The sequence below is a fragment of the Bos indicus x Bos taurus genome, chromosome 3 (assembly GCF_003369695.1).
Source record: "Bos indicus x Bos taurus breed Angus x Brahman F1 hybrid chromosome 3, Bos_hybrid_MaternalHap_v2.0, whole genome shotgun sequence".
Taxonomy (NCBI): Eukaryota; Metazoa; Chordata; class Mammalia; order Artiodactyla; family Bovidae; genus Bos; species Bos indicus x Bos taurus.
Genome location: NC_040078.1, coordinates 10,473,068 through 10,488,399, shown reverse-complemented (window position 1 = coordinate 10,488,399; position 15,332 = coordinate 10,473,068). Strand labels below are relative to the sequence as shown.

Sequence of the window (15,332 nt, the reverse complement as noted above, 5' to 3'; positions counted from 1 at the left end):
TGATAGAATTCTCCAGTGAAGCCATCTGGCCCTAGGTTTTTTTTGGGGGGGAGTGGGGATTGGGAAGATTTTTTATCACAGTGTCAGTTTCAGTGCTTGTAGTTGAGTTGTTCATAATTTCTATTTCTTCCTGGTTCATTCTTGGAAGATGGAACTTTCTAAGAATCTGTCCATTTCTTCCATGTTATCCATCTTATTGCCATATAGTTGTTCATAATAGTCTCTTATAATCCTTTGTATTTCTGCATTGTCTGTTGTAACCTCTCCTTTTTCATTTCTAATTCTGTTGATTTGATTCTTCTCTCTTTTTCTTGATGAGTCTGGCTAAAGGTTTGTCAATTTTGTTTATCTTCTCAAAGAACCAGCTTTGAGTTTTATTAATCTTTACTATTGTTTCTTTCATTTCTTTTTCATTTATTTCTGTTCAGATCTTTATGATTTCTTTCCTTCTAACTTTGGGGTTTTTTGTTCTTTTTCCAGTTGTTTTAGGTGTAAAGTTAGGCTGTCTATTCCATGTTTTTCTTGTTTCTTGAGGTAGGATTGCATTGCTATAAGCTTCCCTCTTAGAACTTCTTTTGCTGCATCCCATAGGTTTTGAGTTGTCGTGTTTTCATTGTCATTTGTTTCTAGAAAATTTTTGACTTCCCTTTTGATTTCTTCAGTAACCTGTTAGTTATTTAGAAACATATTGTTCAATCTCCATGTGTTTGTGTTTCTTACAGTTTTTTTTCTTGTAATTGATATCTAGTCTCATAGCGTTGTGGTTGGAGAAGATGCTCGATACAATTTCAATTTTCTTAAATTTACTGAGGTTTGATTTGTGACCCAAGATGTGGTCTATCCTGGAGAAGGTCCCACGAGCACTTGAGAAGAAGGTATATTCTTCTGCATTTGGATGAAATGTCCTGAAGACATCAATGAGATCCATATCATCTAATGTATCATTTAAGACTTGTGTTTCCTTTGTAATTTTCCATTTTGATGATCTGTTCACTGATGTTAAAAATCTTCTACTATTACTGTAAGTTTCTCCCTTATGTATATTAGTGCTTGTCTTATGTATTGAGGTACTCCTGTGTGGGTGCATAGATATTTACAATTGTTATGTCTTCCTCTTGGATTTATCCCTTGACCATTATGTAGTGTCCTTCCTTATCTCTTGTAATCTTCTTTAAGGTCTATTTTGTCTGATATGAGGATTGCTACTCCAGCTTTCTTTTGCTTCCCATTTGCATGGAATATATTTTCCATCCTCTCACTTTCAGCCTATATGTGTCTTTAGGTCCAAAGTAGGTTTCTTGTAGACAGCATATATATGAGTCTTGTTTTTGTATCCATTCAGCCAGTCTGTGTCTTTTGGTTGGAGCTTTTAATCCATTTGCATTTAAAGTAATTATTGATATATATTTCCTATTGCCATTTCCTTAATTGTTTGGGGTTGATTTTGTCAATCTTTTTCTTCTCTTGTATTTCTTGACTATGTAAGTCCCTTTAACTTTTGTTGTAAAGCTGGTTTGGTGGTACTGAATTCTCTTAACTTTTGCTTGTCTGAAAAGCTTTTTATTTCTCCATCAATTTTGAATGAGATCCTTGCCGGTTAGAGTAATCTTGGTTGTAGATTTTTCCCTTTCAATACTTTAAATATATCCTGCCATTCCCTTCTGGCCTGCAGAGTTTCTGCTGAAAGATCAGCTATTAAGTGTATGGGATTTCCCTTGTAGGTTACTTGCTACTTTTCTCTTGCTGCTTTTAATATTCTTTTTTTGTGTTTAGTCTTTGTTAGTTTGATTAATATGTGTGGCGTGTTTCTCCTTGGGTTTATCCTATATGGGACTCTTTGCAGCTTTTTGAATTTTCCTCTTCCATGTTGGGTAAATTTTCCACTATAATCTCTTAAAATTTTTTCTCATACCCTTTCTTTTTCTCTTCTTCTTCTGGGATCCTATAATTTGAATGCAGGTGTGTTTGATATTGTCCCAGAGGTCTCTGAGACTATCCTCAGTTCTTTTCATTCTTTTTACTTTATTCTGCTCTTCAGCAGTTATTTCCACCATTTTATCTTCTGGCTCACTGATTCGTTCTTCTGCTTCAGATATTCTGCTATTGATTCTTTCTAGAGTATTTTTAATTTCAATAATTGTGTTGTTTGTCTCTGTATGTTTATTCTTTAATTCTTTTAGGCTTTTAAAATTGATTCTTGCATTTTCTCCATTCTGTTTTCAAGGTTTTTGATCATCTTTACTATCATTATTCTGAATTCTTTTTCAGGTAGTTTGCCTATTTCCTCTTCATTTATTTGGATTTCAGTGTTTCTAGTTTTTTCTTTCATTTGTGTAATATTTCTCTGCCTTTTCATTATATATATACATATTTAAGTATATATTTTTAACTTATTGTGTTTGAGGTCTCCTTTCCCCAGGCTTGACGGTTGAATTCTTTCTTCTTTTTGTTTTCTGCCCTCCTACAGTTGATTCGGGAGAAGGCAATGGCACCCCACTCCAGTACTCTTGCCTGGAAAATCCCATGGACAGAGGAGCCTGGTAGGCTTCAGTCCATGGGGTCACTAAGAGTCCAGCACGACTGAAGCAACTTAGCAGCAGCAGCAGCAAGGTTGATCCAGTGATTTGCATAAGCTTCATATACGGTGAGATTTGTACTGAGGTTTTGTTTGTTTGTTTGTTTGTTTTTCCTCTGATGGACAAGGCTGAGTGTCGTGGTAATCCTGTCTACAGATGGTTGGGTTGTATTTTTGTTTTGTTTGTTGTTTAGATGAGGCATCCTGAACAGCATGCTACTGGTGGTTGCTGGGTCTTGTATTCAAGTGGTTTCCTTTGTGTGAGTTCTCACTATTTGATACTCCCTAGAGTTAGTTCTCTATGGTTAATCTATATATTTTATATATATGTGGGCATTGTTTTGTTCTTTTCCATGACACACATATTAGGAGCATATGTATACCTATGGCTGATTCATGAGCAGAAAACAACAAAATTCTATAAAGCAACTATCCTTCAAATAAAAACATATATTAAAAAAAGTTATGACTAAGGTATCCAACTTTTTAGCTAGGGTAGCACTTGGTTTCAAAAAGTTTTCTCAATCCCCATTTGATAATTTATGAAAAGCCCAATACCTGCTGCATGATTTCATTGAATTCTCAGAGGTTTATATTTTCATATTTACCTCTGGTTCCCATTGCAGTAGTTCAATTTATATATGGGTTCATGCCTCAAACACACTGCTCTATTCATGGCTTCCCCTGGAAGAGAATTCACTTTTATTCTGGTTTTTGTTTGTTTGTTTTCCTCTTTTTTTGGTTGCATAGATTACTTCTAGGATCCTATTAATAGTTCCCCAATCAGTGATTGAACCCTGGCACTTGGCAGTGAAAAATGTGGAATCCTAACCACTGCACAACCAGGGAATTCCCCGTTATTCTGCTTAAAGCTTCTCATAAATGGTATATATCAGATTTTACTAAAAGTTCAGGATGATGGGGAGAACTGTAGAGTATAAAAATCTTTGCAGAAATTCACACCTACAAATGAATGTTGGTCATTCCAGTCCTAAAAGTTATATTAGCCACACTCCTGTGAAGAGTGCTAAAGTTCAAGGCGTCTAAGTGAATCCACAGGATTCTCACCATCTTGTTGGTTCCTTTTCCCTCCCATCTTTCTCCCCATGGTTTCCTGTCTCATATCCACTCTCCCACCTTCCACCTCAAAACTGCTTTTATTTCTTTTCATTTTATAATGCTGAACAAAACTCTCTCTAGTCTTTTCTCTAAAGCTCAGTTCCTCAGGCCCTCATTGGCTGTACCAAAATCCATTACAGTGCTTGGCACAGGGGCTGGTGCCACAAAAGACCATCAGGGTCTCTCAAATTATTTTTAACAAGATCCAACCTCCTTTCCCTCAGAAAGAATCTGTAGTTTTAAATAGCAGTATTCTTTCCTCCTCTTTACCTTCTCCTCCTCCTCCCCCTTTCCCTTCCTTTCCCTCTCTCCTTCCTTCTTCTTCCCTTTCTCTTTCTCCTTCTCCTCCTTTTTCAGTTTCACAAAAAGTAGTTTCATAAGAGCATAAGAATATAGGCCTGTAACCCATCAGGACATAACATTACAGTGTGGTTGCTAGTGGTAGAGGCTATCTTTATTCAGAATTACACAATAACCAGACTGAAACATAGCTTTATTTTGAGTGAAACCTGCTTACACAGAAGAATAAAAGAAGTTAAAATGGAGGTACTAAAATGGAGATCTGAAAAACAGCTTTCATGGGCCAATCTAAATGGGGACTAGCCATCAGGAGGAGGACCCCTTACTCAAATGTTAGGATGCCCTGGTCTGGAGAAAACAGTGTAACTCTCATTTCCTCCCAGGGAACTGCTAGACATTAAGCCGAGAATGAAGGGGAGTCCAAATGCCTCAATTTACCATGTGACTCACACACCTGCCTATGGTGGACAAGAGCATCTTGGGTTGCATTAGGTCTTCCCCAGTCATCCACAGCACTTCTGGAAAAGGCAAGAACCAGCTACTTTGGCTTTCTGCTACCATTTCTGTCCTCAGCAACCCTCTTACTTGCCCTCAGACTAAAATCCTCCATTATTCTTGGTGCAGAGAGATTTCTGCAGATTTACTCCCCACCCCACCCCACCAGAATCTCCGTTTTCCTTCCCACCCTCAAGAACCAGAAGTTGGAGATTATTCAATAGTCCATGCAAGAGCTCCGAATGGCACTGTGTTTTGGGCTGCATGACTCTACTGCCCTGAGATCTCTCTGACTAGCTCAGGGAGAAGGGCAGATGCATCATCAAAAGGCTTACCAGTCACTTCTCAAACTTCATATACAAAAAGTCCAGAGTCCGGCATGCTACTTCCTAAATATTTCTCCCTCCCTTTTCTTTCTTTCTTTCTCATTACACCTAACGTCTCTCTTAGACTGTTGAAAAAATGCAGTAATTGGACTCTTGTGTCAAGTCTTGCTCTGATTCTTCCAATTGTTCACAGGAAGGTATGTGAAGGTATCCAAAATGTCGATTGGATCATGTCATTTTCATCCTTGAAAGTCTCCAGTGTCTTCTCTTCAGGGGAATTAGAATAGATTTTTTTTTTGACATGGTTAATACTCTCAATAATCTGGACCATGCATCTGGACCAGGCATTATCTCTTTAGCTTTCTATCACCTCCTCCCCCTGCTTACCATCCTATACTCCATGCTCTGGTCATACTAAACTACTTTCTGTTTCCCAAACACTATATGATCTTTTTAGGTCTTCATGCTTACTCTTCTCTTTGCCTGTAATAAACATCACAGTCACCTGTATTCCTTCTCTTCATTTGCTTCTCATCTTGGCTGTCACTTTCTACAGGAAACTTTTCCTGACCCCTTAAACTGGATTAAATCCTCCTTCCATGCATTTCCTTTATACTTTCAGTTTCCCCCATCATAGCATTCACTACACAATGCTATAATTACCAGTTTATTTGTCTTTCTTTCTGGGCTGTAAATTCTGTTCAAAGGACCTATGTCGTTTCTCTCCTTTACCTCTCCAAAGCTTTGTAGAGTACCCAGCACACAGAGAGGGCTCAGCAAATCTTTATTAAACCAATCATTCAATCAATGAAACATACGGAGAGAGTAAGAGGACGAGCAGTCAAGAGTAGTCAAAAAAGTAGATAGAGATGGGAGAGGGGAGATGAAGGAGTTGTCAGCCACATGGAATACTTGCAGAATTGCTGATGGTTCGTTGCACCTACTTTGAAATGAATCATTTATTGATGTATCTTGAACAAGCAATGAATGATGTTCCAGTTACCTGTGGGGTCTGGTGGTTTAACTGCTTTATCCTCTCCTCCTTACCTTCCCATCTATCCTTATGATAAGCTTCTATTAACTGTGGTGACCTGGACATATTTCTATTCTGAAAGTCTGACAAAGTGTCACTACTACTAAAGTCAAAGAAAAGTAATGCCACCCCTGGACTCCCCCAAACACTTAATTCAGTATTTCCTATATGCCTTATATACACTTATGACAGCACAACCTGGATATAACAGTTGCATAAAAGGCTGTCCTTCTCATAAAGGAGCTTATAGTTGAAAAGGCAGTTCATCCAAAATCAAGTATTAATAAGTAGTATTCAATTAAGGGCAAATTAAGAGAAAAAGGCAAAAAAAGAAAAAGATTTAGACTTAGAAGAAGATGAACTCAGTGTGACATGAGGCTTCAAAGAAAGCTCCATGAAAGAGGTGATATTGAAAGAAAGTCTGAAATAATTGAATTACTTACATAGACCTGATAAGGGGACGACAGAGGACAAGATGGTTAGATGGCATCACTGACTCAATGGACGTGAGTTTGAGTAAACTCCTGGAGATAGTGAAGGACAGGGAAGCCTAGTGTGCTGCAGTCCATGGGGTCACAGAGAGTCGACATGACTGAGTGACTGAAACTGAACTGAACTTAATGCTTATTCTCTTCCGATAGGAATTAATGTATTATTCTCATAAGCATGCTATTTGTCTTGTGTGTGTATGTGCTCAGACAGAGCTCTCCTCACTCCCCTGCCACAGAGGCCATGAGGTTGCAGAGACCAGAGCTGTGTAACATTGAGATGTCTACCCAAGAACTCCAAGTTCAGTTCAAATTTGTATTGGTTGGTGATAGTGGTACTGGAAACACTACATTCTTGAAATGTCATCTGACTGGTGAATTTGAGAAGTATGTAGCCATGTTGTGTGTTGAGGTCCATCCTCTTGTGTTCCAGATCAGCAGAGGACCTGTTATGTTCAAAGCATGGGATAGAGCTGATCAGGAGAAATTTGGTGGACTGGGAGATGGCTATTATATACAAGTTCAGTGTTTCATTATAATGTTTGATGTAACATCAAGATTTGCTTAGAAGAATGTGCCTAACTGGCATAAAAATCTGGTACCAGTATGTGAGAATACTGCTATTGTGTTGTATGACAACAAGGTGAATATTAAAGACGGAAAGGTTAAGGCAAAATCTTCCACCAAAAGGAGCCTCTTCAGTATTATGACATTGCTGCCAAAGGTAACTACAATTTTGAAAAACCCTTCCTCTGGCTTGCTAGAAAGCTGATCAGAGACCCTAACTTGGAGCTTGTTGCCACACCTGCTCTCGCCCCCACCAGAAATGGTCATGGACCCAGCCCTGGCAGCACAGTACGAGCATGATTTGGAGGCTGCTCAGACGACTGCTCTCCCGGATGAAGATGATGACCTGTGAGAAAGTGAAGCTGGGGCCCAGCGTCAGAGTCTAGTTCACAGGCAGCTGTTCTGTGATGTCAGTGGTGCAGCGTGTTTGCCACTTTATTATATAGCTAAGCAGGACATGTGCTTAATCTTTGGATGCTGAAGCAGATGGATGGACTTCAGAGTGAACGTGGCAGTTAAAAAAAATACCTTCATTTATTTTGGGCCTGCATATTTAGGTGTTGGGATCACAGTTGTTTTCTCCTTGAGTTTCAAATATAACACTGCCATAGCCACATGACAATATTGAGGGGTTGAATCTTGTTAGTTACTGTCATTCCCATTCCTTTTCATTTAGAATAAGAATAAACTTGTATTTTGAATAAATGAAAAGAATGCTATATGTATTATGCCACAAACACTTAGCATCTAAAACTCCTTATCAATATAAACAAGCAGAAGGGAACTCCCACTAAACTGAAACCAGCCGCTTGACACAATTGGAGCTGCTTCATGTTTTAACTGCAAACCTGAAAGGGAAAATATTTGTTTAATCAGCAATTCCTATAATTTTGTTCTAACAGATGGGAAGCCAACAACAGTATGTTTGCCAGCCTACACAAATTTGATTTTGAATAGTTCCTCATCCTTACCACCACCATCTCTCCTGCCTGCCAAAGCCAAAGAACTCATTTGAAACTCAAACAAACAAAAAATAGGTAGGAATTTCTGGATACTTGAGAAAAGTTATCTCTAAAGCTTATGATGCCTCTCTGCCAATGGTAATTGGTGGCAATAGGCATCACTGATCAGGACATAATTAAGATGAAGGATCAGGAAGATTCTGAAGAAGGAATACTCTGGACAGAGGAAACACATATATTGAGGTTAATCAAGGAGAATTATTTAGGGGGAAGAAAAGAACAATATTTGGAGAATAGCAATGAAAACTAGGGCATTAGGTGGAGTCAATAAGTCATCAATTCAGTTCAGTCGCTCAGTCGTGTCTGACTCTTTGCTACCCCATGAACCGCAGCACACCAGACCTCCTTGTCCATCACCAACTCCTGGAGTTCACCTGAACTCATGTCTGTTGAGTCGGTGATGCCATGCCATCCAACCATCCCATCCTTTGTCATCCCCTTCTCCTCCTTCCCTCAATCTTTCCCAGCATCAGGGTCTTTTAAAATGAGTCAGCTCTTCGCATCAGGTGGCCAAAGTATTGAAGTCTCAGCTTCAACATCAGTCCTTCCAATGAACACCCAGGACTGATCTCCTTTAGGATGGACTGGTTGGATCTCCTTGCAGTCCAAGGGACTCTCAAGAGTCTTCTCCAACACCACAGTTCAAAAGCATCAATTCTTCTGTGCTCAGCTTTCTTTGTAGTCCAACTCTCATATCCATACATGACTACTGGGAAAACCACAGCCTTGACTAGATGGACCTTTGTGGACAAACTAATGGCTCTGCTTTTTAATATGCTGTCTAGGTTGGTCATAACTTTCCTTCCAAGGAGTAGGTGTCTTTTAATTTCATGGCTGCAATCACCATCTGCAGTGATTTTGGAGCCCCCCAAAATAAAGTCTTTCACTGTTTCCACTGTTTCCCCATCTATTTGCCATGAAGTGATGGGACAGGATGCCGTGATCTTAGTTTTCTGAATGTTGAGCTTTAAGCCAACTGTTTCACTCTCCACTTTCACTTTCATCAAGAGGCTCTCTATTTCTTCTTCACTTTCTGCCATAAGGGTGGTGTCATCTGCATATCAGGTTATTGATATTTCTCCTGGCAGTCTTGATTTCAGCTTGTGCTTCTTCCAGCCCAGCGTTTCTCATGATGTACTCTGCATAGAAGTTAAATAAGCAGGGTGACAATATACAGCCTTGATGTACTCCTTTTCCTAGTTGGAACCAGTCTGTTGTTCCATGTCCAGTTCTAACTGTTGCTTCCTGACCTGCATACAGGCTTCTCAAGAGGCAGGTCAGGTGGTCTGGTGTTCCCACCTCCTTCAGAATTTTCAACAGTATATTGTGATCCACATAGTCAAAGGCTTTTGCATAGTCAATAAAGCAGAAACAGATGTTTTTCTGGAACTCTTTTGCTTTTTCCATGATCCAGCGGATGTTGGCAATTTGATCTCTGGTTCCTCTGCCTTTTCTAAACCAGCTTGAACATCTGGAAGTTCACGATCCATGTATTGCTGAAGCCTGGCTTGGAGAATTTTGAGCATTACTTTACTAGTGTGTGAGATGAGTGCAATTGTGTAGTAAGCCATAGCTATGATCTAAAGCATCTATTGATGCCTGGAATAATATAGGTCACCTGCTCAAAGCAAAGTAAAACAAAAGAAACATGGGTGTCCTATAAGAAAGAAAAATGGAAGGAAGAGTTCAATCCTAAGATGATGTCTAACATTTGAGAGAAAGTGATTTGAATATCTTGTATGTAAAGAAATTAAAAAGTGAACTGCTTGCTCAGAGTCTTACAGAATTAGATGAAGAGCTGGCACTTGGCTCAGTCACCTCAGCTCTTGGAATGGTATTCTTTCCATGGTCCATGCTGTTTCTCCATACTGTAGGTTTAATTTTGTCTTTCCCAACAGGAAACCAATCAAAGTCACACTTGGATTGTGGATCACACATTTCCACTTCTCCTAATGGTCATTGGTTCACCCATCAGCCCAGAGAAGGTAGTCTCAATATTCACCAAACATATCCCGGTTGTCAAATGTTTGCTGGTTCACATGGTCATCTTACAGGTTAGTCAGGGTCACCCTGTCCTTTGACATACACAAATACTTACTTAAAATTGATTGAAACTTACCATTCAGTCTCTCAGGAACTCTAAAATCCTCTTATAATTTCTGCAAATTCAGCAGGATTTTTATTTTTAGGCTTGCTTCAAATTCTGATTTCTTGATTCCATTTGGGCGACTTCACTTTCACTTTTCACTTTCACTTTTCACTTTCATGCATTGGAGAAGGAAATGGCAACCCACTCCAGTGTTCTTGCCTGGAGAATCCCAGGGACGGGGGCGCCTGGTGGGCTGCCGTCTATGGGGTCACACAGAGTCAGACACGACTGAAGTGACTTAGCAGCAGCAGCAGCACCCTTACCTCTTGTGGCTATTGTCTTTTCTTGATCCCACACCAACACAGAAGAGGAGCCCAGCCCATTTCTCTAACTTGCCACAATGTAGCAGCCAGCTAGATACTTGCTGGGGTAGCAAAACTAATAGCAGGAGCAGATAGAGAAAGTTTCTACTGCTAGCCTCACGCTGCTAATTGTTTCATTGTTAATATCTGATAAGTTTTGAAATTCTCCCACAGTCTTCATTCATTACCACCTTTCATTGTACATTTCTTTATAGTCATCATCTATGCCAAATTTCTGAACCTCTGTCTACACCTTTTCCTCTATTCTCTGTTTTCAGAGTCCACCAAAAATCAGGTCATTTCTATGTACAGCATTTCTATGTACAAAAGCTTCAAATCTCTGATTACTTGTCCTTCTCCAAACAGTGACCTGGGGTATCCAGGAAGGAAGAGAAAATGGGAGATCAACCAATGTGACACAAAGTGACCTAAAAAAGGCTTTTTTCTATAGAAAAGACCTTCTGTTTCAGAGAGAAAGGGCAAGCCTCTGAAGAAAGAAATAGCCTTAATTGACATTTTTTTATACCTTTATATTTTATCTGCTATATGCCACACAATGAAGTTCTGAGAAAAGAGTCTGAGATGAGCTCTTAAAACCAAGATTTTTTTTTTTCCCCATCAAATAAAGCAGATGCCCAGAACTTGACCTCAGTTCTCTGTACAGGCATCAACAAGGGAAGCATCCAGGTTCTGAGTACATGAAAATGAGTGTTTATTTCAATGAGAAAAGATGGATTCTTATAAGAGGGCTGTACAAACGAAGGAGAAGCTTAAGTTTCATTAGTTTTTTTTTTTTTTTTTTTTGAGTTGATGAGCCACTAATAGTCTATTACTTAGAATGGCCCCTCCTCATTTGGCCAGCAGAAATCCTATGCATATTTATTTATTTATTTTTGGCCATGGGGGCATATGGGAGTTTAGTTCCCCAACTATTGATCAAACCCGTGCCCCTTACATTGGAAGCACAGAGACTGAACAACTGGACCTTGAGGGAAGTCCCTCATTAGCTTCTTAGTAAATCCACCTTAATGTTGTACACTCTTCCCAGTTCATTTAGAGCTTAGCCAGGTACATAAACCTAACTGTAATAGAAAGGAAACAGCCCCCACGTCAGCCTGACCCAGGGTACCCAGACCTATTGTACTTCTAGGAAACTATTGCATGTGTAACCTTGATGGTCATAAGTAAAAATTAAAATTAAAAATTGGCATAGTTGAAATACAACTTAATAATATTAGTGCAAGCTTCCTCCCATGCTGGCTGTCCTTTTAAAAGAAATGATTAGTAAACAATCTTCTTGAAAAATAACAACTTAAGCGAATAGTCTTTTTCTTAAAAATTATAATAATAATCAGTAATTATTAAGCTCTTAGTAAATGCTAGGCATTGAGCTAAAAGCTTTTCATGTATTACTGAACTTAATCTTTACAATAACTCTTTGAAGTACCAACTGTCTTTATTTTCCAATTTACAGATAAGATTATTAAGGCTGATGGACTTTTTTATTTTTCCAAGGCACAGAGACCAGGTCAGTTCCCCAACAAAGGGATCTTTCACAGCAAAGGTCAAATGATAACCATTATATAATTTTGTCCTTTGAATAACAGGAAACTCAGCACCTCCATGAGAAACCCACTTCATCTGTAGTACTCAGAGAGAGACACAGAGACAGACAGACAGAAAGATTTTTCCTTTGGGATTAGATACTTTTCCAATAGGGTTTGTCCAATAGAATGGGGCTGTAAAGAACGAGGCAAGCTCTTTTCCAGGGCTACCCCTGTCTTTTCTTTCTATGAGTAACGTTTCTCAGTGTTCTGCAAACTCCTTCCTAGAATGTCAGCACCATGTGGGCAGAAATCAAATCTTGTTCTCTGCTGTACACCCAGCACTTGGAATAGTGCTCACTCAGAGAGAGAAGGGACTGAAAGGGCACTGTGAAGGGCACGGTGTCACTTGTGTGGTGTTTCCGACAAAAAGGCACAACCTGAATACAGTCTTAAAGACACACCAGACAGATCTAAGCTAAGGGGCATTCTATGAAACAACTGACCTATCCTCTTCAAAAGGTCAGTGTCACTAAATACAATTTAAAAAGTGAAGAATTGTTGTGATAAGAGACTAAAGAGACATGGCAATGACATGTGATGGGTGGTCTAGGATTTTCTTTTGTCTTATGAGATATTAATTGAATAACTGGTGAAATGTAAAAACAAAACAAATCAATAGAATAGTATATCATTATTAATTTCCTGATTTCAATAAGTGTGTTATTATAGAACATGGTGTTTCTCAAATCTTTTAAAAAATTATTGTATCCTGTCTGCCAAAGATAAATTAAAGTGATATTTAAATTAATATCTCCTTAAAAAGAGAAATTGAAAGCTAGGAAATATGATTTTGTTGGATATAGTTGAGCTTTGGAAAGCCAGAGGTCATATGTAGTATCTCTGGTTTTCTACTTTTTTCCCTCTCATAGAATCAATTTTTTCCCCTTGAAGGTGACATCACCTCTACTGAGAATAGAAAATATAAGAGAAAGTACACACTGAAGAATTCAGGGAACATCATGTCTGTAAATGTCTTCCAGCAGTTTAAAAAAAGATGTAGATAAAAATTATATAAACATACCTATATATGTGTGTGTGTGTGTGTGTGTATGAGTGACAGAGAGAGTATGGAGTGGGGGCTATAAAGCAAACATGGGAAAATATTAACATTTAAGAAATACAAGTGAAAAGTATATGGGGCATAAGGACCTACATGAGGACCTAGCAATGAGATCTTAAAAATAAATTTTTGCATATACAATTCATTGATTTTCAATAAGATGATTCAAAGGGAAAATGACAGTCTTAAGCAAATGATGTTAGGAAAACTTGATATCCACATACAACAGATCCTTACTTTACACCATATGCAAAACACAAATCAAAATAAATCAAGAACCTAAGTATAAGAGTTAAAACTATAAAACTCTTAGAAGACAGAAAAAAAATCTTTGTGACATTGGATTTGGTAGTGACTTCTTGGATATGCATGAGATGTACAGGCAACAAAAGAGAAAATAGACAAACCAGACTTTATCAAAATTTAAAACTTCTGTGCATCAAAGAAAAATATAAAGAGTGAAAAGGTAACCCACATAATGAGAGAAAATATTTGCACAGCATGTATCTGACAGAGTGTTGATATCTAGAATGTATATATATGTGTATGTGTGTAAATATGTATGTGTACAAATATACATATATGTATGTATTCATATATACACACATATATATACACATATGTATAGTTTTCAAAAATGGACAAAAGGTTTCAATAGAAATTTCTCCAAAGAAGATAAACAATGGCCAATATAAGTATCTGAAAAGATATTCAATATCACTAGCTAGCCATCAGGAAGAGGTAAATTAAACCCACAATGAGGTACCATTTCACATCCATTAACATGGTTAATAGATAAAATTTTTTTAAAAAATGAAAAATAATACGTATTGATGAGGATTTGGAGAAACTGGAGTCTTATTTATTATTGGTGGAAGTGTAAAATGATACTGTGGAAAACAGTTTGGTGGCTCCTCAAAAAACTCAAACATAAATTATTGTATAATCCAGAAATTTCATTCCTAAGCATATACCTAGAAAAAAATGAAAACAAGGACTCAGATACTTGTACACTAATGTTCACAGCATATTCACACCAGCCAAAAGGTGGAAACAACCCAAAATGTTCATGAAGAAATAAATGGGTAATCAAACTGTTGCATGTACATACAATGGAATATTTTTCATTTGTAAAAAAAATGAAATTCTAATACATGCTGCAATATGGATTGAACTTAACATCTTGCTGAGTGAAATAGGCCAGACAAGAAAGGACAAATATATGATTCCACTTATGTGAAGTACCTAGGATATGCAACTTTGTAGAAATATAAAGTAGACTTTACCAGGGGTTGGGAGAGGGAGAAACAAGAGAATTATTGTTTAATTGGTATAGAGTTTCCGTTTGGAATGATGAAAAGTTCAGAAAACATACAGTGGTGGCAATTACATGACTTCATGAAAGCATTTAATACTACTGATATATACTTATTAATAGAAATGGATAAAATAGTGAATTTTATATTATGCATCTTTTACCATAATAAATTTGTTTAAAGTATATGGAAAATTTTGTACTATTCCTGCAACTTTTCTGTAAATTTGAAATTATATAAAAATAAAAACTTATGTGAATAAAAAGAAAACCTCAAAACCTGCCAGTTTGTGATGATGTAGTCACAGTAGCTTCCAGGGCTTTCGAGGTAGCACTAGTGGTAAAGAATCTGCCTGCCAATGCAGGAGATACAAGAAATGCATGTTCAATCCTTGGGTCATGAAGTTCCCCTGGAGGAGGAAATGGCAACCTGCTCCAGTATTCTCGCCTGGAAAATCTCATGAACAGAGCAGCCTGGCAGGCTTCTGTCCATGGGACTGCAAAGAATCAGACACGACTGAGCGACTGAAAAACAACAACAACAACATCACAATAGCTGGTACATATCTTCTTTGAAAAAAGCATACAGTCCTATAGGACTAATCTCAAATTTTTCCCTTAAAGAACTGACTCTATCAAATTTGTCTCTAAAAGAATCCCACTCCTGCCCCAGGGCGATCTTTTCTTTCTATCCAGTTGAGCATCTCGTTTTCACTTGGGGCTCCTCTTCTACCCAGGACTTCTATGGTGGCAGAGGTTGATTTCAGTTGGCACAGACGGACTGAGGCAGAAGGATTTTCGAGGGGCTTGACAATGCCCTCTCTAAGCCCAACTGGCAAACCATGCTCCTCAATTTTATGTGGATGTTGAAAAACTGTATTGTCTTTGACTGGGTGCTGCAGAACAGAGGCTTTAGTAACAGGTTGGAGTGCAGGGTTTTTCTAGAATGAGTACACTAAACAATGTCAACAGGA

General features: G+C 38.1%; 1 pseudogene; it reads left to right on the top strand.

Annotated features, from left to right (window-relative positions):
* The first annotated feature begins 6,616 nt into the window (after positions 1 to 6,616).
* On the top strand, positions 6,617 to 7,461 carry LOC113890406 (annotated as a pseudogene).
* Positions 7,462 to 15,332: the final 7,871 nt, after the last annotated feature.